Here is a 27,066-nt window from a genome sequence, read left to right as displayed (position 1 = left end):
CCCCCTTCCTCTTCCAAGGATACCATCCTTGACCCCCTAGGGGGAGAAATGTTTTCTCCGGTCAACATCTCACGCCCCAATAGCTCTAAGTGGTCCCCCCAGGAACATGTTGGCAAGTTTATAACCAAATGGTTGAGAAACTCCTTGGAAATTGATACAAGGAACATTATGCGCGCTGAATGCCCGAGACCATGGATTGAGGATAAGGTCTGCCAGACCCCCAACCTTGACCCAGACCTCATTAAATTTCTCTTTAAACTGGGTAAGGACCCTAGAAAGGGGCTCGAAAGAGCATTTAAATCCTGCCAGGACCGTCTGCTAGACATCCTAGGCCCTCTCACCAAAATCCTTGATCTTGCCGAGGAGTCCTATATTTCAGACACTCCCCTCGACACTGCTCTCATCAGGGGTTGGAGCCAGAGGGCCATCGTTCTCCTAGGGAACGCCAATTCGAGCCTCAACATGGAAAGGAGGAAAACTGTCTTAAACAGAATTAACCCCAAACTCGGGGACATGGCCGATAAAGAACCCTCTTCTGAACCTCATGGCCTACTCTTTGGGCAAGATATGATCAAGTCAATTGGCAGATACGTCGCGACCTTTACGGCGCTTGACAGGGCTCAGAGCAACCTGAAAAAAGTATTCCCATCTAATGTTTTTGATCAGGCCGGAAGAAGGGGCCGTTCTTTCGGCCGTGCCAACTTCCGGCCCTATAACTCCGGCAGAGGAAGAGGTGGTGCAGGAAGAGGATACTACCCCTCGAACAAGCAGTTCTACCCCCAACGAGGAGCTCGTGGTTCCCGAGGCAGAGGCTTCCCCTCCCGTGGAGCACCTAATACCAACACCTCAAGTAAGTGCCCTCCTTCCTCCCTCCCCTCCAAAGGTCGGGGGAAGGCTCAAATTGTTTTACCATGTCTGGGAAAGTTATACTCAGGACCCGTGGGTCCTACAAACTGTCCGCGGGTTCATGATAGATTTCGTGGACATTCCTTACCAATCCACGACTCCAAGACCCTTGGACCTCCCCCCGGAACACCTAGCTATCGCCAAGGAGGAGGTCTCCTCTATGCTGAAAAAGGGAGCCATTATCGAGGTCCCTTGGTCACAAAAGAATTTTGTAAGTACCCTCTTCTTGGTAGAGAAAAAGGACAAAGGCTGGAGGCCTGTCATAAATCTACGGGAAGTGAACAAATACCTGGTCTATCGCCACTTCAAGATGGAGGGCATCCATCTCCTCAGGGACCTTCTTCTCCAAGGAGATTGGCTAGTCAAGCTAGACCTGAAGGACGCCTACTTTACTATCCCTATGGCCAAGGAACACCAATCCTTCCTCCAATTTATTTGGGACGGACACCTCTACCAATTTCGAGCCCTCCCCTTCGGTCTCTCTTCCGCCCCTTGGTGTTTCACCAAGGTCATGAGAGCTATCGTTTCGATCCTCAGAGCAAGAGGGGTTCGCCTAATTATCTACTTGGACGACATCCTTATCATGTCTCAAACCCAGGAACAAATCCTAGAAGACCTCAGGGTCTCCATGGAATTGATAGAGGATCTCGGCTTCATCATAAACAGAGAGAAGTCGATCCTGACTCCCTAAAAATGCCTGGAGTTTTTAGGCTTCACCGTGAACACCTCAAGCTGTCTTCTCTCACTCCCGAAGAAGAAGATCGCAAAAATCTGAAAAGAAATCAGGTTTGTCCTCAAACATCAATCTCTCTCTCTACGAGAGCTAGCCAGACTCTTGGGTCTTCTTTCCTCTTCGATCCAAGCTATCTTCCCGGGCCCTCTAAACTACCGTGCCCTCCAGAGGGTGAAAGCCCAAGCCCTCGGTCCGGTCTCTGGTATGGGGACAAGATCTCTCTGGATCAGCCAGCGAGACTGGAACTCGCTTGGTGGCTGGACAATTTGAATGCATGGAATGGAAGGGCTATCTTTGGTTCCACCCCAGACTTCGTCTTGGAATCAGATGCCAGTCTCCATGGCTGGGGCGCTCGCCTCCTCGACCAGGACACCGGCGGAGTTTGGACCCCTTCCGAGTCCTCCCACCACATAAATTTTTTAGAGCTAACCGCTGGGCTTTATGCCTTGATGAGTTTCAGACACTCACTTCAGGGCAGATCTGTCCTTCTGAAAATGGACAACGTGTCTGCGGTCTCTTACATCAACCGTCTCGGTGGCACGAGGTCCGCAGACCTTTCGGATCTGGCCAAGAAATTATGGATGTTCTGTCTAGAACACAAAATCTCTTTGAGAGCAGAATACCTCCTGGGGAAATCCAATATCTCAGCGGATTGGAACTCGAGGTTCCTCCTAGATTTCAGCGACTGGAAACTCGATGCGGCAATCTTCAATTCCCTGGACACTCTCTGGGGTCCCTTCGACGTGGACCTCTTCGCAAGCAGGTTGACCTTCCAACTTCCCCAGTACTTCAGCTGGATGCCAGACCCGGGTGCTCTAGCTGTGAACGCCTTCCTCCAGCCTTGGGCTCCCCTTCGCCCTTACGCCTTCCCCCCTTTTGCGATGATTCAGAGGGTTCTTCAGAAGGTGAGACAGGAACAATGCTCCCTCGTTCTGATAACCCCCTTTTGGCCGTCTCAAGCCTGGTTCCCCACTGCTCTGGAACTTTCTTGCGACGTTCCCTTCTTGATTCCCGCGACTCAGGGCCTCCTCCTAAACGCAGACGGAGAGGATCATCACCTGGTCGTTTCGGGGAGTTTGAACCTTCTTGCCTGGAAAGTGTCAGGCAGTCTCACCAACTGTCTGGACTTTCGTCGTCTGCTCTCACTCTCCTCGGAGAGTCATGGGCACCCGGAACCCATTACAGATACAATAACATCTGGAAGAAATGGTCTAGTTGGTGCTTGGAAAGGAACCTGGATCCCGTGGAGGCTCCTATAGTCTCTATTGTTAATTTCCTTGTTGAAATCTACGATAATGGCCTCTCCTATAGATCAATTAATTGCTTTAGATCTGCAATTTCAGCCGGCCATGCTCTTGTCAATGGTAAAACGGTAGGTAAAAACGTTATTATCTGCAGAGTCCTTAAAAGCATTCGTCTTAAGAGACCCCCTCGTCCTAGATATCAATCAGTTTGGGACGTTAAACTATTGCTTGATCTCTTTTGTTCATGGCCTAATAGTTCTCTCCTTAACAGGAAATGTCTCTCTATTAAGCTCGCCTCTCTCTTATGTCTAGTCTCTTGTCGCAGAGTTTCTGATGTCAAGGCCCTCGATATCTCTAATAGATGTTACGACATGTTTGGTGTTAAATTCGAAATATTTAGAAGAACTAAAACCATGTCTGACTCCATCTTTTACCCTCGTTTTGATTCTCACCCAAAACTATGTTTCGTTGATTGCATGAAGGAATACGATTCCAGAATGTCTAACCTTCGTCCTCCTGGTGCAAATCAACTTTTAGTTTCTTACGTTAGTCCCTTTAAACCCATCTCATCCTGCTCTATCGCTAGGTGGGTTAAAATTGCTATGAACCTTGCTGGTATTGACCTGTCTAAGTTCCAGGCTCACTCTCTCAGGAGCGCTATGGCCAGCAAGTCTTTCTGGTCTGGTGGTAAGTTGGATGCTATCCTTAAATCCGCTGATTGGTCTAACGCCTATACCTTTGCACATCACTATTGTAAACCAATTGAACATGTTTCTGATGCAGTTATTCAAGGCTACCAACATGCATAATGTAGCCTCCTGTCTTGTAATGAAATTGCGATTCTCCTATTTACATGACCAGAGAATCTGGATTTCATTAAAGACACGGAGGCTAACATTATCCCTCCCGTCCCTCCCTGAGGGTAATTGGGAATGTTATTTAATCTGGTTTACAATTTTTTTATTCAGTTTTACAATGCTTTCTTATTGTGATGTTTTGCTCATGCTTCTCATGAAGTCACTTTCCTTCCTTCTCCTTGATTTACCTCGTCTTTCCATTTCAGACAATTCTAACTGATGAATCTACTTGGAATTCAAGATGGTCTACAGTTCCTCTTTCAAGTTCAAGCTTCGTTCCTCCGTTTCAACTTCTCCTGTCACTCGAGGCATTTAAAAGAGGCTGATCTCCCTTGGCACCTGGCCTTTATGGATACTGTGATGTCACCTAATTCTTGTTCTTACCTTTGTGACGTAAGCGGCTGTGTGAGAGCTGCATTAAAAGGATTAATGCATAATGTTAGCCTCCGTGTCTTTAATGAAATCCAGATTCTCTGGTCATGTAAATAGGAGAATCGCAATTTAACTCAACATCCACGTACAGTAAAGATACATATGTCATAGTGAGGTGTATGTGAAGTTTAACAAAGCTGAAATAATCTATATTTATACCTTTATATACTTGTCAATGTTTTGTCTGTCAATACGTGTAACAAGTTAACAATGCATAGAAATGGGGGAGGAGCCAAGCTAGCGAGCGTAATGGTCGCCTTGTAGCTCGGCTCCGTCAGCCCTCTGGCCTGACTCGCATATCCTGTTGCATATCCTGCCCAGAGACAACATAATTCCGAAGAAATAGGAACGCAACGTTTCGCTCTTACTCACCGTTTGGCCTGGAGACTCCGGCGTGCTGCGGTTCCGAAGTTGTGCCCCCCGAAGGGACCTGGGCCTTCGTGGTGTTGAGACCGGGGCCTCGCCTATCGGATCCGACCTGGCGTTGTGGTGACCGTCGGCCCCGGCCGAGAGACTGCGCCACTGGTGAGAGCCGTTGTGAGAACATCCCGGTGACCCTGATCAGGGCCCGCCTTGACGGCCGTGAGGCTGGTGCGGGGCGCGGTGCTCCGTGGACTGATCGTGTGAAGGGGTCCCCCCGCCGCTGCTCCGTCCATCGACCCTGGACCCTCGTCCTCGGACTCTGATTGAGAGGAGCGCCAGCGATACTGCAGACGGCCCCCGCCTTGGGCGAATCTCCTTTTTTCACCGAGGCTGCCATTGCTGGGACCCCCCGGAAATCTGTAAAGGCCCGCATTTGTGAACTGTTCCGAGAATCGCAGAGGGTGGTGAGGAGGCTGAATTCACAAAATGGCTGCCGACGACCTGTGCTGTGGGTCTCCTCGTGATGGCGGACTTGGGTTGCTGGACTGCACGGGGGCCTGGACGTGTGTGCGTGAGCCTACGATTGGAGACGTTCTTGATGCCTTACGATCCTTACGCGCGGCCCTGGCCCCCGGTGCTCCGGGAGACTCGATTCGTTCCACCGCCGTCTTGGGTGAACGCTCCTTCATGGTCCCCTCTTGTCTCAGTGATGCCACTGCCTCGCCTCCCTCGGTCGCTATGAGGGTTACTGTCGCTATCCATCGACGGGTTTGCTGGCCGGTGGATTTGGAACCTCCTGCTCTTCGATGTTTGGAGTTTGGGGACTTGGATGTCGTGCGGGGACCTGATCCTCCCCGGGTGCCTGAGAACAATGGTGGACCGCTGCCTGTTTTTGCCTTGAAGAGGTCGTGTTTCTATTTTGCAGGGAAACCCCCGCTTTTCCTAACGGCGAGACTGAACTCCTGTCTATTATTGCCCTTGTTGCTATTGCTGAGACATTTGAACTGCCTATTTGAACTTTTGCCCACTTGTTTATTGATTGCCCTCCCTGGCCTACGTTTTGCTCGTACTTTCTTTCATTTGTGTGCTTGCCTCGCATCGTGTTGCTTACTTCACACTGTCCTGTGGTGGGTGGTAATTGTGGTTAGGAAGGGACTGGGGTGAGATGCACGGCTCCCGGTGATTTATTGGTGTACAGATCCGTGGCGAAGTTGCTCATATTTTTAGTGCTGTGGGAGACCCCCCTGTACGTTTTTTGGCGCTCGAGATTGTGTCGTTCTGGTTCACATGTAACATGATCGTATGGTTGGGTGGAGGGCTGTGGCCGACTGTATTTGTTTCTGTCCTTTTGCTCCTCCCTCCCATTTATTTCTTTTGTTTTCATGTCCTTTTTTTTTGTCTCTATATTCTTCTTCTCTCTTGTCTCTACTACATTTCGGGTTCTGGTTTAGGGCGACAGGCGCGCTGTTTGGAGGGTAGGCCGTAGCCTTCTGCAGGGGTGCTGGGTGGGATGGGTGGGTTGGGTCTTATTTGATGTTTTATTTTCCTCAGTTCTATGGCCCTTTTGTATCTCTTTATTTTGAGTGCCGCGTCTGTCCTTGCCTTCCGTGGTATGATTGGGGTGGGGTCTGTAATGTCGCTGTTCTTCTTTTTGTAGTTCTGCTGCTTTCCATTGCGACTCCCATGCCCTCCTCGTTGCTGATATTACCGCTCTTTTATGTGTTCCTTGCTACGGGGCGCTTGTTTAGGCGCGGCATTCTTCTCTTTCAGTCTGTGTTTTCCTTTCCCTCTCTTCTTTCCTCTTCCCCCCCCCCCTCCCTCCCTTTTGCCTTCTCTCCCAAGGTAAGTATGACGGGTTAGTCTTGGTGTTGTCGCTATTCCGGCCCCTTTGTTCTGTTTCCGATGTGATACTGGGTGGTGGGGATGCAAAGTTGTTCTTAATTATATACTGACTTGTGTTCACGGCCCTGTTTTTATACCGATATATACAGTGCTGACATTCCTGCATGGCTGCCCTTTAGCCTTTCTGTTACCAATGGTTTGATTTGGGAATCCGGATTCCTCTATATTGTCGCCGAGCCTGTCATGCTCCTTATTGCCCTATTATAAAAAATAACCTTCTTTGCTCCTGTTTGCTGGCCGTTTGGATCCTCTCTCCTCCCCCCTTTTTAAGATTGTATTGCTTACGTTCCTCTATGATTGATTCTGTAACTTCATTCTGGACTTCTTGACTGCTTTCACGTATTATGGCCGGCCAGTTTGGTTGTAGGCCCAGATTTGTATATCCTGTCTATACCAATAAAGGTTTACAAAAAAAAAAAAAAAACAATGCATAGAAATGGTTAGGTAGACATATTGCAGGCTCACCTACATCTAGACCTGTGTCAGCCCCTTTTGAGGTTCCCTTAGTTTGGAAAATTATAGATAATAAGCTTTGCTGACTAGGATAAGTGAAGTGACTACTTTTACAAAGAGACAAACAAAAAACCCACTAATAACTGCTCAAGTCATATCTGCCATCTGTTGGACTTTGGCCCTTAGGGCAGGTTCACCCCTAGACTTTTTGCTTGAAATGGTGACCTGGTAATGGTGATTTTTGGGTTTCTGCGCATTTTCACTGTGTCCCAGTGGAAAGTGCGTGCGCACTCTGAGTGCATGTGCTGAGCTAGGCCTGCCCGCCCATAGGAATGCATGGGGAATGTATGTGTCCCTGGTAGTTCCTGATGCGTGGGGTGTACAGGCTTGAGTCTGGTATGTGTGAACTCGTGAGAGTGAATGCTGCGAGATGGTGTATGCAGCATGTATGTGTCTAGTAGGGAAGCGCCATTTCTAGACATGACTGTACGTGTGCTGTGAGGGTGCTGGCGTGTGATTGGCTGGAGCTGGCTGGCATGCCAGGCTCCAGGAAGTCTGGGTGGGTCTGCCCGGTGGTGAGTGGGAGATTAGCATGAGTGATGTGTGGGAGGAGTGTACCTGTGTCCTGGATGGGCTGGGTTTTCCCCACACAATGCTGGCTCCGCCCCCCTGTGGTGTGTCTAATGACCCAAGCCCTGCCAGTGAATAGAGAGGGTGGCTGAGGTAAACAGAGTACTCAAGAACCAGCTGCGACTGGTTCCGCCCCCACTCTGCACCTTCAGACAAAGGGAAATACTGTATAAAAATGGGGCTGTGTCCCCACAGATGTTGTTCTCTTCCAGGATCCTGAGGGGGTTGCTGCTGCTGCTGGGCCAGAGGACCGCCACTTGGGGTGTCTCCCTGCCTGGAGACCCAGTGTGCTGGCTCTGGGCCCAGCCTTGCCCCCCCTGCCTGCCCAAGGACTGCTGGGACTCTGCCCTGCTTGCTGAGGGCACCTGGGAGCGCTTTATTTGGCTTGTAGCGCTTGGGAGCGCTGTGCCTTCACCCCAGCGCTGAGAGCGCTTTACTTTTCCTTTTTGCGGCTGCCCACGCCGATTTTAAAGTCCTCTGGCAGGTGCCCACCCTGCCAGGGACCTGGCGCTGTGTTTACCCCACAAGCGAGTGCCCACCTCGCTTTTTATTGGTGAGTTACGGCAAAAGAAGATAGCTTTTGCCCTCCGCAGCGCGACTCGGAGCCTGGGGGCTCGTTCGCAGGGCCGCGCTGCCATTGGCTGCTCCACCAGCCTATTGCGTGCCTAGCTTGGCCGGAGGGTTGCCCGGCAACCAGGACGCTCGCAGCCCCTTTTGGAGCGAGGCCGCCATCTTGTGTCGTCGGCCGTGTCCTGTCCGGGGCTCCCAAGGACGAGGGAGAGCCCCGGACTGCCACGAGAAAGGAAGGAGGGGCGTGAGGCACTGTGCCGTGCCTGCCCCCGCTGCGGCGTGAGGAAAAGCAGCCGCCCGCCTCTTGCCGGGCCGCGCTGTGATAGGTCGAGCCGGCCGAGCCCCCGCCGCATCGCAGAAGGAGGAGCGGAGGGCAGGAAGCAGCCGGCGGTGTGCCTCCGAGGCTCCCCGGGGGAGAGAGGAGCCCCCGGACCTTCACCAGAGCCGGTGAGTGTTGCCCCAAGAAGAGAAGGGAGGGGCGCCGGGACACGTTCTCGGTGTCCGCCCCCCCCCCCCCTCACCAGCGCAACCTCGCGCTTGGTGTTTAGAGCCCAGAGAGGCTCGTAAAGGCGGCATTTGGTTGTTGGAGCCTGCGAGGCTCAGGGGGCCAATTTTAATAGACGCCCAAAGCCCTGCCTCAGGACTTGGATGGTTTCTTGAGGGAACACCAGGTTAGGGACCTAGGCTGTCCTGTTAGTCCATTTGAGGAGGATCTCCTAGTGAGTAGAGGACCTGGAGCGTCTGTAACCAGAGCTCCTGTGGTTCTAGAGGCTGGCAGTACCGCTCCGGTAGGGAGGGTACAGGAGTCCAGCGTGAGGAGTGATTGGGGGATGAGTTTCCCAGTGGATGCACCAGTGGACCAGGGACTAGCCAGTTGGGCTAGATCTTCTTGGGGGGACCCGGGTGGCGCCACTTCTGGTCTGAGGGATCGTCACGCACTGTCAGGTGGACAGGGGGCAGGAGATCTGCGCCAGACAGACAGTCACACAACAGATGTGTCATTTGTTAGCCTCAGGGGGATTGTGTGTGAATCCCCAGAAGTCCTGGAGTGCCAGGCAATTGTTCCACCGAAGGTTTTAGACCAGAGGTTGGAAGGCCAGGTTCAGGATCAGCCTGACCTGAAGGGTAGGACGACTGTAACCAGTGTCCTGACCGGTTCTTCTTCCAGAGGAACTTCTCCAGGTGGGAGAGGGCAGACCTCTGGAAGGGGGTGCAGAGGGTGGGAGAGCCCACCTCGGACCCCGGTGCAACCTGAGTGGATAAGCCCTGGGTTGGAATGGCGTTCTAGGTGTACCCCTCGCCGGAGGAGGAGGAACCCTAGAAGAAGAGGTAAGGGGAGGAGAGCCTTCCCTGAGACTCCTGGTCCGCCTGAGGTTGTAGGCCCTAGGCTGGAGTACCAGTGGCAGTCTAGTCCTGTTTGGCAGACAGGAAGAGTGGAGAATGGCTCCTATGTGCCAGGGGTTACTACCCCCGCTCTGCGAATTGGCATGGACCAGTGGCACCTGGGTGGCCCAGGGCCTGGTCCTGGCCGCGGACAACTTGGGAGTACCAGTGGGGTAGCCCAGTTGGTCCTGACAGTGTGTCTAGAAGGAATCCCATGGGTTCACCATGGCGTAGAACAGGAGGGTGTCCCTGCAGTTGTGGGCCCGCGTCCGTGTTCTATCGCCCCAAGCAGGGAAGTCCATCACGGTGGTGATTGTTCTACCCTGCGCTTTGGCTGGAAGGGGGTTGTGTTGGACTTTGGCCCTTAGGGCAGGTTCACCCCTAGACTTTTTGCTTGAAATGGTGAGCTGGTAATGGTGATTTTTGGGTTTCTGCGCACTTTCACTGTGTCCCAGTGGAAAGTGCGTGCGCACTCTGAGTGCATGTGCTGAGCTAGGCCTGCCCGCCCATAGGAATGCATGGGGAATGTATGTGTCCCTGGTAGTTCCTGATGCGTGGGGTGTACAGGCTTGAGTCTGGTATGTGTGAACTCGTGAGAGTGAATGCTGCGAGATGGTGTATGCAGCATGTATGTGTCTAGTAGGGAAGCGCCATTTCTAGACATGACTGTACGTGTGCTGTGAGGGTGCTGGCGTGTGATTGGCTGGAGCTGGCTGGCATGCCAGGCTCCAGGAAGTCTGGGTGGGTCTGCCCGGTGGTGAGTGGGAGATTAGCATGAGTGATGTGTGGGAGGAGTGTACCTGTGTCCTGGATGGGCTGGGTTTTCCCCACACAATGCTGGCTCCGCCCCCCTGTGGTGTGTCTAATGACCCAAGCCCTGCCAGTGAATAGAGAGGGTGGCTGAGGTAAACAGAGTACTCAAGAACCAGCTGCGACTGGTTCCGCCCCCACTCTGCACCTTCAGACAAAGGGAAATACTGTATAAAAATGGGGCTGTGTCCCCATAGATGTTGTTCTCTTCCAGGATCCTGAGGGGGTTGCTGCTGCTGCTGGGCCAGAGGACCGCCACTTGGGGTGTCTCCCTGCCTGGAGACCCAGTGTGCTGGCTCTGGGCCCAGCCTTGCCCCCCCTGCCTGCCCAAGGACTGCTGGGACTCTGCCCTGCTTGCTGAGGGCACCTGGGAGCGCTTTATTTGGCTTGTAGCGCTTGGGAGCGCTGTGCCTTCACCCCAGCGCTGAGAGCGCGTTACTTTTCCTTTTTGCGGCTGCCCACGCCGATTTTAAAGTCCTCTGGCAGGTGCCCACCCTGCCAGGGACCTGGCGCTGTGTTTACCCCACAAGCGAGTGCCCACCTCGCTTTTTATTGGTGAGTTACGGCAAAAGAAGATAGTTTTGCCCTCCGCAGCGCGACCCGGAGCCTGGGGGCTCGTTCGCAGGGCCGCGCTGCCATTGGCTGCTCCACCAGCCTATTGCGTGCCTAGCTTGGCCGGAGGGTTGCCCGGCAACCAGGACGCTCGCAGCCCCTTTTGGAGCGAGGCCGCCATCTTGTGTCGTCGGCCGTGTCCTGTCCGGGGCTCCCAAGGACGAGGGAGAGCCCCGGACTGCCACGAGAAAGGAAGGAGGGGCGCGAGGCACTGTGCCGTGCCTGCCCCCACTGCGGCGCGAGGAAAAGCAGACGCCCGCCTCTTGCCCGGGCCGCGCTGTGATAGGTCGAGCCGGCCGAGCCCCCGCCGCATCGCAGAAGGAGGAGCGGAGGGCAGGAAGCAGCCGGCGGTGTGCCTCCGAGGCTCCCCGGGGGAGAGAGGAGCCCCCGGACCTTCACCAGAGCCGGTGAGTGTTGTCATGCCTCAAGCCCCCTCCCAGTGCGCTGTCCCTTTAACTGTGCACTATTTAGGATTCCTTGACCCATGGAGCGACGCTTCACGTTCTTGCGTCTAGCTCCGTCGGGTCCGTTTTGCTGCCTGACTTCCTGTGCCTGACTTCCGTTTCTACGTCCTGGCGTTCTTCCTGCCAGAGAGAGTCCTTGGCTCCGTTGGTTCTTTTCCGAGCCTCCGCAGTCTTTCTCTCTTGTTTACCAAGCGCCTTGCCACTGCGCTTGTGCATTTTGACACGTTCCGTGTCGTTTTCCGTTTTTCATTGCCTCCCCAGTGTTTTGGTATCCCTCCCGGCGGCCGGGTTTATCTCCGCCATCCGGTGGGATTCCTCTTCCTTCTGTTGGCCTCATTTCTGCTCCGCTTGTCAGCCGGGCTTGGTCTCCGCTGACGGGCCGGGCAAACCTTCCCCCTTTATTTTCTCCTATACCGGGGTGCTCCGCTGTCAGCCGGGTTCTGCTCCGCTGACGGCCGGGTTGTTCCTGGTGCTCTAATATTAGTCAGTTAGGGTCTTTTCTTTACCTTTGTTTTTCCCTGCCCGTCCTTTCTCACATCAATTCCTTGGGGTCATTCAGCTCTTACGATAGATCACTTATTTGGACTTGGTATCTTGCGTGGACCAGTGAGGATTGGGCTACAGCTACACGTTCCAGAATCACGGTAACAGCGCATTATTGCGCTGCACATTGTATTGATATAAGGAAGATTGTATTGTAGTGTTTGATTTCCTGTTTTGTTTATTGTAGATGTTGTTCCCACTATCAAGGATATTGGCAACCGAGTTCTTGTATTCAATCCAACATTTGGGGTGTGCTTCGTGGCAGTTAAGACAGAAACCAGAGTGAGCAGTATATTTTTATTCGCTCATAACACTAGAATACATAGAGTCATTAGACTTATGAGTGTTTTGCCTTCTTCATTGCAGCTCCAGATATATCCATTACCAGAAGTTCTTCCATATCCATTCAGGGACATTAACATACATCCAGCTAGGTATGAAAGGTTATGTTGTATAATTGCGAATGTGATTGTCCTATTCAGACCCAAGAATATTACTCTTTTGCATTACAGTCTCTCTTGTTGCCAAGCCCACAAGAAGGTTGAGACGACCAGTCTGAAGACCCTCAACACCCAATTGTTACCCCCAACCTTTCCTTGTTTTGTCTCCCTGTTTTCCCCTGTTCCGCCTCTTGTGCTCTAGTGTTTGATAGAGTCGGAAGGCTGCAGGGGAAGGCTGTGGACTATACTTCGGATTCCTGACGCTCCTGCAGAACCATCGTGTATCCTTTACAAGTGTTGCCCCCAGAAGAGAAGGGAGGGGCGCCGGGACACGTTGTCGGTGTCCGCCCCCCCCCCTCAGCAGCGCGACCTCGCGCTTGGTGTTTAGAGCCCAGAGAGGCTCGTAAAGGCGGCATTTGGTTGTTGGAGCCTGCGAGGCTCAGGGGCATTTTCTGTCTGCGAGCCCCGAGGCTCCGGGGGCATAATGTGATAGTTGAGCCCGAGAGGCTCATTGGGGCAATTATTTCACGAGCCCTGAGAGGCTCTGAGCGCCCCACTTTCACTTCGAGTCCCCAGAGGGGGGACTCCCACAGAGAAGCGCCACAGTTGTGTCTAGAGCCTAAGAGAGGCTCAGGGGGCCAATTTATTTCTTGAGAGCCCAGCGAGGCTCCCACATTGGCCCCATTGTTGTTTTAGAGCCCTGAGAGGCTCTCCCTTGTTGCCCACATTGTTTTGGCCAGAGCCTGCGAGGCTCCCGCAGTGGCCCAACAGTGATTCAGCTGCCCAGCACTTCGTGGGCAGCTGCCACGTTTAGGACCCTGACACTTTGGACACAGGGCGTCCTAGCCCCAACAAGGCCAGGTGGCCTAGGGACAGTCACAGGTGGTGACTTACGTGAGTTTGGCGCAATTGTACTTTCTATGCACCTCTGAATGTATTGTTTATGCGTCATGTGCCTTTACACCTCTGAATGAATGTTATGCATTGCATCATGTGTTTTGTTCTTACACCCCTACAGGTATTGTGATATGTAGGTGGTTGTTTTCTCCCTAGTACAGGTGGTGCTAGTGAGGTCCTGTTACCAGTAGTTACTGGTTGTGTGCTATTTTGTGCTAAAGTAAATTTATATTTTACCTTCTAAGTGCTATTTCTGAAAGTGCTACTTCTGATTCCTGACAGTGGCCCAGGTGGCCCTGTCTTGTAAATATCCCCTGTAAATTCTGCCCGTGCCCCTGGGGGTTGTTGCTGGGGTGCGTGCGCAAATACTTAACTTACATCGCCTCCAAGTTTAGCCTTGCTGCTCGAGCCACGTTACCTAGAGGGTGAGTAGGGGTTATCTTGGCGTGTAACTCCCTTGCCCTGACTTGGGTGTGTTGGTCTTTGACTGACTTTGGCGAAAGATATATTAACAGAAGCAACAGGACAAACAAAGACCAAGGTTTAGCACAACCAAAACATTAGTCCAAATGAAATTAAGAGTGGTGCAGCACACTTCCTGCGCCCGTTGTCCTTGGGCACAAAAAACAACCAAATATAAAACAGAATGGAAGGCGCACTCAAAGGAATTATGCTGGAACTTGTGATCTTGAGTTTTCTTTTTCTTTATTTAGGTAATTTTACCAAAAAGGACTTATACAGCCAACGCGTTTCGTTACGTCTTGTAACTTCGTCAGGGCTAGGTCAGTGATGTTAGTTTGGAACCATAAACGACCAGCGAATTGTAAATAATGCAGGTATGAAGCCGGTGCCGAGGCCAATGACAGAAAATCTAAGTCATAAAACCGGGTGAAGCTGCTATAGATTAACTGGTTCCAAGACAAATAGGCACTGAGAAACCGCCGTTGTTTAATAGTTGGTAACGCAAAATACAAAGATCTTATTTCTACGCAATGTTTACTGGAAAACTTTTATCCTAGATGTCACACAGGGACGTGTATAATGTTCTCAGGTGGTTTATATGACTCGTACTCCTGGACCGTGCCGCAATTATGGACAACGACTTCGAATCCGAGCTACCATGCCGGGAGCCTAACTCGATATACTTGGGGGGACTATTGTGTCCAGAGGGTCGTTTATGGTTCCAAACTAACATCACTGACCTAGCCCTGACGAAGTTACAAGACGTAACGAAACGCGTTGGCTGTATATGTCCTTTTTGGTAAAATTACCTAAATAAAGAAAAAGAAAACTCAAGATCACAAGTTCCAGCGTAATTCCTTTGAGTGCGCCTTCCATTCTGTTTGACTTTGGCGAAAGCCCTGGCCAGCCAGGGATCCCATTTCCAACACCATCCTTCAGGTGACGAGATACCTTCCCCCAAAAATATTCCTCCTCCACATCCCAGACGCTGCAGTGGTCTCATTGATCACTTGTTTGACAAACATCGCCTTTTCGAGGTGTACTGAGGAGAGATGAGTGAGGAGGAGTGTAGTGAGGAGTAAGAGGGGGCTGTATTTGCAGCACTGCTGGAAAATTGGCCCCTGAAATAAAAACGGCCCTCTCTGGTCCAAAATCAGCTCTCACACCTCTGGCCCACTAGGCAGCCACCCGCTATGGCCAGTCTGGCCCTAACTATGGCTTAGGACCTAACTACTTTCAGAAACTAGTGGCTCCCTACCAGCCGCCTGCTCCTTAACATCTTTAAATCAAACACTGCTCTCTGTACTGAGGTTTCGTCTAATCCGCATGAAAGTCTGCTCCTTTGAAAATCTAGGCCCTAAACTGTGGAACTCTCTCCCCTCAGCTTTAAGGAATTGTAATTCACTCCTGAGCTTTCGTAAGGGTCTGGAAATCTGGTTATTTTAGCTTATTGCATCAGAACTGTGCTCTCTCCGGCGCAGGTAAACACTCTGGGGTAGCTGCATGCATTACAAATTGAATAATAATAATAATAAGGTCGAGGATAGGATCGGAAGATTGAATGTGATGTCAATGTCGTAGTTCAGGGTTGTTTCTACCAGCTCTGTTGCACGCTTGATCGCCGATCTACAGTTTCTGAGCATGCAGTTTGTATTACTGCTGCTTCTGGTCTTCATGGAGAAGGGTGCCATAGGTATTTTGATATAATGTGCTGGTGGCCTGGCAAACCAAGGAGGGTTACGATTTCTGCCTACTTCATTGATCACCTGTATCTTGAAGGTGGGGGTGTCCAGGGATGTTGTAGGGTTGTATGTTTTCTCTACATCTGTCAACTCCCTTAGGAACAAATATTTGCTACAAGAATATCATAGCAAAAATATAAAAAAAACAAATATGGTGGAAGTTTAAATTAGTAAGTATGGATTTAACTCAACATCCATGTACAGTAAAGATACATATGTCATAGTGAGGTGTATGTGAAGTTTAACAAAGCTGAAATAATCTATATTTATACCTTTATATACTTGTCAATGTTTTGTCTGTCAATACGTGTAACAAGTTAACAATGCATAGAAATGGTCAGGTAGACATATTGCAGGCTCACCTACATCTAGACCTGTGTCATCCCCTTTTGAGGTTCCCTTAGTTTTGAAAATTATAGATAATAAGCTTTGCTGTCTAGGATAAGTGAAGTGACTACTCTTACAAAGAGACAAAAAAAACCCACTAATAACTGCTCAAGTCATATCTGCCATCCTTCAGGTGACGAGATACCTTCCCCCAAAAATATTACTCCTCCACATCCCAGACGCTACAGTGGTCTCATTGATCACTTGTTTGACAAACATTGCCTTTTCGAGGTGTACTGAGGAGAGATGAGTGAGGAGGAGTGTAGTTAGGAGTAACAATCCTGACCATCTTAATTTTGTTTACAGAAGTCTTTACCTCATAAAGAAGAAGCCCACTGAATGAATAAAAAAAGCAAATGACCAGATTATATATTATTCCTAGATCTTATGATGTTCCTTCCTCAGAATTTAGGCACATAGTATTTACTAAGGGATGTGTGAACACTTAAGTGAGTAAGTGTGTGCTATGCTTTGAGTGCACATGTGAAACATCTTATTAAATATATCCTAAGTGCTCATCGCTGCAATGTTTTACTCCATGCAACATACACATAAATGCTACGTGCTTTGGTCTGCATAGACCATCTATCTTCTGACACACACTGTACTCATTGCACTATTGCAGTGCAGTTACTCCATGCAGCACACACATACATTCATTGTGCCTTGGGCTATACAGGCCTTCTATCTTCTGACGCTGTATTCAAGGTTTACTGGTGATGGATCTTGAGCTCACGGTCTCCCAACTACAGTCAAAGAAATCATATTCAGGTATTTTTGGCACCACAGTTAGTATTTGACAACAACTTTATCCCCAGCCTCTGGTCTAGGTTTTACATTCTACAGAATTGAAGATTATGGTCTGCCGGTTTAATACCAGGGATTGTTTTTTAAAGTAGTCGGTCTTCATTGTTAACTGATCTCTCATCATCTTGAACAGCTGTCTGAGTTCACAGAGGTGGAGAAATTCAGCTGCAGAGTGATGGTGGAGCTTGCTCACTGGCTTCTCAACGTGGTACTTAGGAACATCCTCGTTCTTTTGAGATGGAGGCCATCCCACATCCATATGTTGCTTTGTGCCTACAACAAGTCATTCAAGGTCATGGTAAGTTGCCTGGCATTTGAGAGATCCTTACATCAGGAAGACCATGCTAAGTGAAGTGGGAAATGGATATAGGGGCCTATTAGGATGGCGGACGGAAATGTGTCCCGTCCGCCATGGTCGCGGCAAAAAAACTCCCGGCCGCACCGCGGATAATCCGCGGTTGCGATTAGGATCATAATGTCAAGAAACTCCGACCGCGGCGGACGGATCACATCAAACACCGTCCGCGGCGGACGGAGCACACCAAAGACCGCCGTAAGCGGACGGTACCAAAGAAACACCCTCCTCCGCGGACGAACATGACCACGGGAACAGGCACAACCGCCGCTATACCTGCGGAGGGTCCGGCCGCGTGATTAGGATAACGCCGCCATTCCAACGGAACTCACCACCTTCCTCTACCGCAGCGGAAACAATGCATCGTCAAACGGAGCATTACTGCGGAAGGACCACACGAACACCATCTCTTCCGTCAAACGATTACAAAATGGCAGACGAAAGTAAATAGAAAACACACTAAACAGGACACCTACCCACCTGAAACACCCACCCCCAGCAACTACACGCCCCAATGACACCCCCCCAAGCACCGAAAAATGCACCCAAGTCACCACACCCACAGAACACCTGACTGGCAACAACCATTGGGACACAACCACCACACAGAGTATAAAATGAATCCCTCCCACAACCACAATCCTTTGCAACACAGCATAGCTGCAAGCAAGAGGCAGAATACCACTAACAGCAGACACACAAAAATACACATACAACCTGCACACAAACACACCCACCACACAAACACCCACAACACCATCCCTACACACCACACACCTGCACATCCCACCCCACCCCACCAACACCTAGCCCATCACACACCATGGCACCAAAGAAAAATCCCAAGTTCACAGACAGTGAGTTGAAGGTCATGGTGGATGAAATCATCCGTGTCGAACCACATCTGTTCGGTACCCTAGTCCAGCAGACCACCTTGGCAACCAAAAACAACATGTGGGACAGGATAGTGACCGGAGTCAATGCGTCAGGGACCGTGCCACACACCAAACACGAGATCCAGAGGCGCTGGCACGACCTCAAGGCAAGGGTGAAAGGCATCAGGGCCAAGAACCACCTGCGGGCACACCACACTGCTGGCGGCACTCCCCCGGAGCCCATACCATTTGCAGAATGGGAGGAGAAGGTGTTGGGTATACTGTACCCTGAGAGCCTGGAAGGAATCGAAGAGGGACTAGAGGCTGGTAAGTACAAACCAATGCCCACAATCTCACTGCCATGGTCTGCCTTGCACAACTGCCAAGACACATCTCCCAGGCTCAAATCCATGCATGTGGGCCACATAGTCACCCAAATGTGAAGTACTGGGCACAAATGCACACACCATGAACAAACACAAATGTTGCCTCCTACGGTCCCAGGCTTGCATGTTGTCAAAGCAGCCAGCACCACAACTCCCAACAGGCCCCCATGTCTACAGGGAGGGTGGTGGTGGGTGTGTGAGAGGTGGGTGGGGGGTGTGAGAGACCAGCACTACAACTCCCCACAGGCCCCATGTCCACAGGGAGGGTGGTGGGGGTTGGGGGTGTGAGAGACCAGCACTACAACTCCCCACAGGCCCCCATGTCCACAGGGAGGGTGGTGGGGGGGGGGTGTGAGAGGTGGGTGGTGGGTGTGAGAGACCAGCACTACAACTCCCCACAGGCCCCATGTCCACAGGGAGGGTGGTGGTGGGTGTGTGAGAGGTGGGTGGGGGGTGTGAGAGACCAGCAATACAACTCCCAAGAGGCCCCCATGTCCACAGGGAGGGTGTTATGGGTTGGGGGGTGAGAGAGACCAGCACTACAACTCCCCACATGCCCCCATGTCTACAGGGAGGGTGTTGGGGGTTGGGGGGTGTGAGAGACCAGCACTACAATTCCCCACAGGCCCCCATGTCCACAGGGAGGGTGGTGGGGGGTGTGTGAGAGGTGGGTCGGGGGTGTGAGAGACCAGCACTACAACTCCCAAGAGGCCCCCCATGTCCACAGGGAGGGTGGTGGGGGTTGGGGTGTGTGATAGACCAGCACTACAACTCCCCACAGGCCCCCATGTCTACAGGGAGGGTGTTGGGGGTTGAGGGGTGTGAGAGACCAGCACTACAACTCCCCACAGGCCTCCATGTCTACAGGGAGGGTGTTGGGGGTTGGGGGGTGTGAGAGACCAGCACTACAACTCCCCACAGCCCCCCATGTCCACAGGGAGGGTGGTGGGGGGGGGGGGTGAGAGGTGGGTGGGGGTGTGAGAGACCAGCACTACAACTCTCCACAGGCCCCCATGTCCACAGGGAGGGTGGTGGGTGTTGGGGGTGTGAGAGACCAGCACTACAACTCCCCACAGGCCCCTATGTCTACAGGGAGGGTGTTGGGGGTTGGGGGTGTGCGAGACCAGTACTACAACTCCCCACAGGACCCCATGTCCACAGGGAGGGTGGTAGGGGTGTGTGAGAGGTGGGTGGGGGTGTGAGAGATCAGCACTACTACTCCCAAGAGGCCCCCATGTCTACAGGGAGGGTGTTGGGGGTTGGGGGTGTGAGAGACCAGCACTACAACTCCCCACAGGCCCCCATGTCCACAGGGAGGGTGGTGGGGGGTGTGTGAGAGGTGGGTGGGGGGTGTGAGAGACCAGCACTACAACTCCCAAGAGGCCCCCCCATGTCCACAGGGAGGGTGGTGGGGGTTGGGGTGTGTGATAGACCAGCACTACAACTCCCCACAGGCCCCCATGGCTACAGGGAGGGTGTTGGGGGTTGAGGGGTGTGAGAGACCAGCTCTACAACTCCCCACAGGCCTCCATGTCTACAGGGAGGGTGTTGGGGGTTGGGGGGTGTGAGAGACCAGCACTACAACTCCCCACAGGCCCCCATGTCCACAGGGAGGGTGGTGGGGGTGTGTGAGAGGTGGGTGGGGGTGTGAGAGACCAGCACTACAACTCTCCACAGGCCCCCATGTCCACAGGGAGGGTGGTGGGGGGGGTGTGAGAGGTGGGTGGTGGGTGTGAGAGACCAGCACTACAACTCCCCACAGGCCCCATGTCCACAGGGGGGTGGTGGTGGGTGTGTGAGAGGTGGGTGGGGGGTGTGAGAGACCAGCAATACAACTCCCAAGAGGCCCCCATGTCCACAGGGAGGGTGTTATGGGTTGGGGGGTGAGAGAGACCAGCACTACAACTCCCCACATGCCCCCATGTCTACAGGGAGGGTGTTGGGGGTTGGGGGGTGTGAGAGACCAGCACTACAATTCCCCACAGGCCCCCATGTCCACAGGGAGGGTGGTGGGGGGGGTGTGAGAGGTGGGTCGGGGGTGTGAGAGACCAGCACTACAACTCCCCACAGGCCCCATGTCCACAGGGAGGGTGGTGGTGGGTGTGTGAGAGGTGGGTGGGGGGTGTGAGAGACCAGCAATACAACTCCCAAGAGGCCCCCATGTCCACAGGGAGGGTGGTGGGGGGGGGTTGTGAGAGGTGGGTGGTGGGTGTGAGAGACCAGCACTACAACTCCCCACAGGCCCCATGTCCACAGGGAGGGTGGTGGTGGGTGTGTGAGAGGTGGGTGGGGGTGTGAGAGACCAGCAATACAACTCCCAAGAGGCCCCCATGTCCACAGGGAGGGTGTTATGGGTTGGGGGGTGAGAGAGACCAGCACTACAACTCCCCACATGCCCCCATGTCTACAGGGAGGGTGTTGGGGGGGGTGTGAGAGGTGGGTGGTGGGTGTGAGAGACCAGCACTACAACTCCCCACAGGCCCCATGTCCACAGGGAGGGTGGTGGTGGGTGTGTGAGAGGTGGGTGGGGGGTGTGAGAGACCAGCAATACAACTCCCAAGAGGCCCCCATGTCCACAGGGAGGGTGTTATGGGTTGGGGGGTGAGAGAGACCAGCACTACAACTCCCCACATGCCCCCATGTCTACAGGGAGGGTGTTGGGGGTTGGGGGGTGTGAGAGACCAGCACTACAATTCCCCACAGGCCCCCATGTCCACAGGGAGGGTGGTGGGGGGTGTGTGAGAGGTGGGTCGGGGGTGTGAGAGACCAGCACTACAACTCCCAAGAGGCCCCCCATGTCCACAGGGAGGGTGGTGGGGGTTGGGGTGTGTGATAGACCAGCACTACAACCCCCCACAGGCCCCCATGTCTACAGGGAGGGTGTTGGGGGTTGAGGGGTGTGAGAGACCAGCACTACAACTCCCCACAGGCCTCCATGTCTACAGGGAGGGTGTTGGGGGTTGGGGGGTGTGAGAGACCAGCACTACAACTCCCCACAGCCCCCCATGTCCACAGGGAGGGTGGTGGGGGGGGGTGTGAGAGGTGGGTGGGGGTGTGAGAGACCAGCACTACAACTCTCCACAGGCCCCCATGTCCACAGGGAGGGTGGTGGGTGTTGGGGGTGTGAGAGACCAGCACTACAACTCCCCACAGGCCCCTATGTCTACAGGGAGGGTGTTGGGGGTTGGGGGTGTGCGAGACCAGTACTACAACTCCCCACAGGACCCCATGTCCACAGGGAGGGTGGTAGGGGTGTGTGAGAGGTGGGTGGGGGTGTGAGAGATCAGCACTACTACTCCCAAGAGGCCCCCATGTCTACAGGGAGGGTGTTGGGGGTTGGGGGGTGTGAGAGACCAGCACTACAACTCCCCACAGGCCCCCATGTCCACAGGGAGGGTGGTGGGGGGGGTGTGAGAGGTGGGTGGGGGGTGTGAGAGACCAGCACTACAACTCCAAAGAGGCCCCCCCATGTCCACAGGGAGGGTGGTGGGGGTTGGGGTGTGTGATAGACCAGCACTACAACTCCCCACAGGCCCCCATGGCTACAGGGAGGGTGTTGGGGGTTGAGGGGTGTGAGAGACCAGCTCTACAACTCCCCACAGGCCTCCATGTCTACAGGGAGGGTGTTGGGGGTTGGGGGGTGTGAGAGACCAGCACTACAACTCCCCACAGGCCCCCATGTCCACAGGGAGGGTGGTGGGGGGGTGTGAGAGGTGGGTGGGGGTGGGAGAGACCAGCACTACAACTCTCCACAGGCCCCCATGTCCACAGGGAGGGTGGTGGGGGTTGGGGTGTGAGAGACCAGCACTACAACTCCCCACAGGCCCCCATGTCTACAGGGAGGGTGTTGGGGGTTGGGGGTGTGAGAGACCAGCACTACAACTCCCCACAGGCCCCCATGTCCACAGGGAGAGTGGTAGGGGTGTGTGAAAGGTGGGTGGGGGTGTGAGAGATCAGCACTACAACCCCCAAGAGGCCCCCATGTCTGCAGGGAGGGTGGTTGGGGTTGGGGGGGTGAGGGACCAGCACTACAACTCCCAAGAGGCCCCCATGTCCACAGGGAGGATGGTGGAAGTTGGGGGTGTGAGAGACCAGCACTACAACTTCCCACAGGCCCCCATGTCTACAGGGAGGGTGTTGGGGGTTGGGGTGTGTGAGAGACCAGCACTACAACTCCCCACAGGCCCCCATGTCTACAGGGAGGGTGTTGGGGGTTGGGGGGGGGGGTGAGAGACCAGCACTACAACTCCCCACAGGCCCCCATGTCCACAGGGAGGGTGGTGGGGGGTGTGTGAGAGGTGGGTGGGGGGTGTGAGAGATCAGCACTACAACTCCCAAGAGGCCCCCATGTCTACAGGGAGGGTGGTGGGGGTTGGGGGGTGTGAGAGACCAGCACTACAACTCCTCACAGGCCCCCATGTCCACAGAGAGGGTGGTGGGGGGTGTGAGAGGTGGGTGGGGGGTGTGAGAGACCAGCACTACAACTCCCAAGAGGCCCCCATGTCTCATCCCAGAGCAAGATTGAGTCCGCCCACCATTTGCTGACCAGTGCATCTCCTCCTGCAAACTGACAGGTAGATCGACATCTTCACAGGGGGAACATCCATTAGCAGGACAGGACCACACATATCCAAGTATTGCCTTCCCACCTCCGCGCCACCATATTGCCCTGTACTGTCAACCACAACAACATGATGACAACAACAACCATGTCCTGATTCCATAGTGATTTCTAATGTTGGTACCAAAAACATGTAATATCCACAGCATTGATTCTGAAAATCTTGTCCCTTAGGTGATCGCAACTTGACCGGTGAAAGCAGCAACCGCCAGCACCAGTCGCCCCCCTCACAGCCCGGACTCTTTGGGGACGATCCCATTGATAGCTCGGGTGCAGAGGATGATGCTGGCCCAAGCAGACTCCCAGGGCCATCAGGCTCTCAGGACATCCCGGCCTCCACCACCTTGGCCTGTGTCACTACACCAACACCTGCCATTGTGAGCAGTGCAGCTACCACCACCACCACCACCACCTCCACCACCACTCCTGCCTGTGCCACCCTGCCTGACCCATCGCCCGATGATGGGCCATCAACATCCCAGGCAAGCAGGGAGAGTGGACGGGAGAGGACACAGGTGAGGCCACAGCTCACAACCAGGAGTGCAGTTGTTAGGCGAGGTCGGGAAGGAGACCCACCCCATCCTGGAGCCGAGACCCTGGAAGCCATCGCCAGAGTCCATGCCTCCTATGAGCGGTCGCAGGCACAGGCCGATCAGGCCCACCAAGACTCGCAAGAGAGCAGCCAGCTGTTGCGGTCCATTGACACTCGCATTGGACAAATTGTGGACCTCATGGGCCAGCAAACTGCTCTGTGGAGGGATTGGTCATCCTGCGCCACACCACCACCCCCTCACCCAAGTGCCCAGTGGGACAGGTCACCAACACCACCGCCACCCACACCTGAGGCCACGGACAGGGAGGTGGCCCCTGACCAACCTGCCCCCACAGCTGTCTCTGCTCCAGCTCCAAGACGGAGGGGCCGTCCGAGGCTGGATCCAGCTGAGAGCAGTGGAAATGCCCCATCTACCCGCTCGAGGAGGGGCCGCAACTGACTTCACCCTTCCTTGAGCCTGCCATTCACCCTGCCAACTATCCTGCCCCACAATACCAAGCATTGGCACACGTCTGTTGGACTAGGTGGACATCACACAATGTGGTGTCCCCACGGTGTTTTCATCTGCCATGACCTTCAACTCTCACTTCCCCCAACACCTAATTGTAAATATGCACCAACATCAATCCACAACCTGTTAATAAACATCACGTAAACACTCAATGCTGTGTGACCTCCATGTTTTATTTAATCACATGATTGTCTTATAAATTGTCATTACCAGGTGCAGGGATCAATGTTTTTGAGAATCATGCCTCTGTGGGAGTGACCAAGGGATAATGAGAGAACAACAAGCACCGGTCAGGAAAGTGATTCACACCCATCACAACACACTGTACTGCAACATCCCACAAACCACACTCATCATCAATTAAGTGGATCACAGGACACACATCAGGGACATTTGCATGTACACCATCTACCACACACATTTGCAAACAGAACATACCAGAACAGGCAGCATAGACACACCACATCCACACTTCACAAGCAAACATACATCACGCATTGTCTAGCTGCACAAGAGGTAGTTACTCACTTTCAAGGAAAATAGCGATCAATGAGCTGACACCTCTGGTCCACACCTTCTTCCTCACCACTATCCTCATCAGTGGTCATGGTTGGGATGGGAGGCGGAGCAACCTGTTGGTCTTCAGGGTCCATGATCAGTTCAATGTTATTGGGCAAGGCCAGGTTGTGGAGCATGCAGCAGGCAATCACGATTTTGCATACTTTGCCTGGTGAGTATGGCAGGGCCTCTCCGGTTTTATCCAGGCAGCGAAACCTAGACTTCAGCAGTCCAAAAGTACATTCCACCACTCGACGTGTCCTCCCATGGGCATCATTATAACGCATTTCACCCCAGGGGTAGTAGGATTCCGTATGGGGCTCAGCAGCCACGGCCGGTTTGGGTACGCAGAGTCGCCTAGGTGGGGGGATGACAGACACAAATATCATTACCAGGATTGTTGGGAACACCATGCCACACATACAACACAATTGTCCTCACAGCATACTCACCTACAAGCCACGCACGTTCTGGACGCAGATTAGCCATCAGTTGGGAGACAATGCTGCTCCGCAGGATGTGTGAGTCATGTGCGGAGCCTGGAAATCTGGCACACACATGGGAGATGATGTTGTCAGCCAGGCACACCACTTGCACGTTGATCGAATGGTAGTGCTTTCGACTGCAATATACAGGTTCACGTGCCTGGGGTGGAATGAGACCAATATGTGTGCCATCAATGGAACCCACTACGTGTGGTATCTGGGCCAGGGCATAGAAGTCCCCTTTGACTGCTGCCAACTCTGCTGGCCGTGGGAAATGGATATAATCATCCTTGTAAAGCATCATGGCATTCAGAACATCCCGCAGTACCATGCTGAACATGGATTGTGACATCCCCCCGGCATGTCCAACTGTGTACTGGAAAGTGCCAGTTGCAAAGAAGTGAAGTGCCGCCATCACCTTTGCTGTGGGTGTAATAGCTCCTGGATATGTCCTGCGTGGCTGCAGATGAGGTGAGAATTGGGCTACAAGCTCCTGCAATCTACGTCGATCAAGCCGGAATTTGCGGATCACCTCCTCGTCAACCATGTCCTCCAGCACAGTGTATGGTCGATGCACATTTGGAGCCCTCCTGTGTGGGAGTAGATGGTAGCAGATGTCAATTGACCAACAACGCATAGCTGTGCCACACTATCACATCTTGAGCAACATACGCGAAAGCGGAAGGAACGATCTGCAGGCTCCTGACTTCGGAACCGAGGGATTTCCCTTTACAGATTTATATTTTGAAAAAATCGGATGATTGTTGGAAATCAGCACAATAATGTGGAAGAACTGCAATGAGCAGATTGATATGTAAATAGCCTTGAAAAAGCCCTGGCGCGAAACGCCAAAGGGGGCGAAACACGTGTCGGCTGTCCATGTTTTACTAGAACCAATAAAGATCTCCTTTCTATATAAAAAATGGACTTTTGACTCAATCTATATGAGTAAGGATTCAGCCTGATGATACAACGAAATGTTGGAAGCACACTCACCATCCCCTTAAAGACATCTTGAGCAACACAATGCAAATAATACATGTTGCAGACACTGATTATATGTGTGACGTGACCAATATATAAGGCTATACAGATAACTACACACACAATGTTCACCCACAAACAACATCATGTGTGCAAACATGTCCAATGTAACGTGCACACATGTAGAAAGAACTGCCACCAACACATGACTGTGGGCCCAAATGTGGACAAGCGTCCCCACAGACACACATGCAAGTGCACACACAACACAAACATGGAACACACCCTCCTTGTCTTCATGCACCCATGACCCCACCTACAATGCTGGGCATCCTCACATGACATGCATGGGCACACAACAGGCAACACACATACGCATATACAGAATGCATGTATACCCCCATCATTGTTACTTGCACACACAAACCACACACTCACAACAGCTTCTGAATGTGGGTAGACACCCTTGATGTACTGTGTAGATGTGTACAAATGGAAATGTGTGTCCGCCAAACCAACACGTCAACACGTCGCCATGCACATCTGACGCAACTTGGGTGCACATCAATAGCCTTTGTTAACCACTGGCAAGGTCAATAGTATGAACACACATGCAAAAAATGGACATGAAAGACACACGTGGCCATGGGCCATTGACTTCACATTATGATTCTTGCAGCATTCTGGACATGTACTAACACACATGTACAACTATCAACATTACATGTGTGCAGAGACATGCAGTGTGTGTACATACGCCATGTGGGGGACGCCTTCCACCAACACAGAAGTTGATCGTTGATCCTGCAATTGTTCATGACATATGCTGTATGGTCAAGGACCATCACAGTCACACCCCGCAAAACGCATGTGCGTACTACCACGACGGTGCATCATTTGAAAATAATCACTCAGTGGCGTCGTTATGGCGGTGCACGCATTCCGCGGGGGCGGTGCAGGCTAACACATACTTTTGAATATGCAATTTGAAATGGCAGTTGATACCCCCCCTTACAGTCACATTGCAGCACCCACCGCAGACCTCCGGTCCTGCCCGGTCACCCGGTCAACTTCGCAAGGCCGTGTGGAGGACCATAGCAC

The 27,066-nt window shown here is 52.8% G+C and overlaps 1 protein-coding gene across 1 annotated transcript in view; it reads left to right on the top strand.

Annotated features, from left to right (window-relative positions):
* LOC144763423 (uncharacterized) overlaps nucleotides 1–27,066 on the top strand; it is a 248,452-nt gene that overhangs the window by 22,509 nt on the left and 198,877 nt on the right. The gene's annotated exons all lie outside the window — the stretch shown is intronic.

Source organism: Lissotriton helveticus, chromosome 6 (genome assembly GCF_964261635.1).
Source record: "Lissotriton helveticus chromosome 6, aLisHel1.1, whole genome shotgun sequence".
Classification (NCBI taxonomy): Eukaryota; Metazoa; Chordata; class Amphibia; order Caudata; family Salamandridae; genus Lissotriton; species Lissotriton helveticus.
The sequence above is the reverse complement of the archived record's forward strand: the minus strand, read 5'-3'. Positions and strand labels throughout refer to the sequence as shown.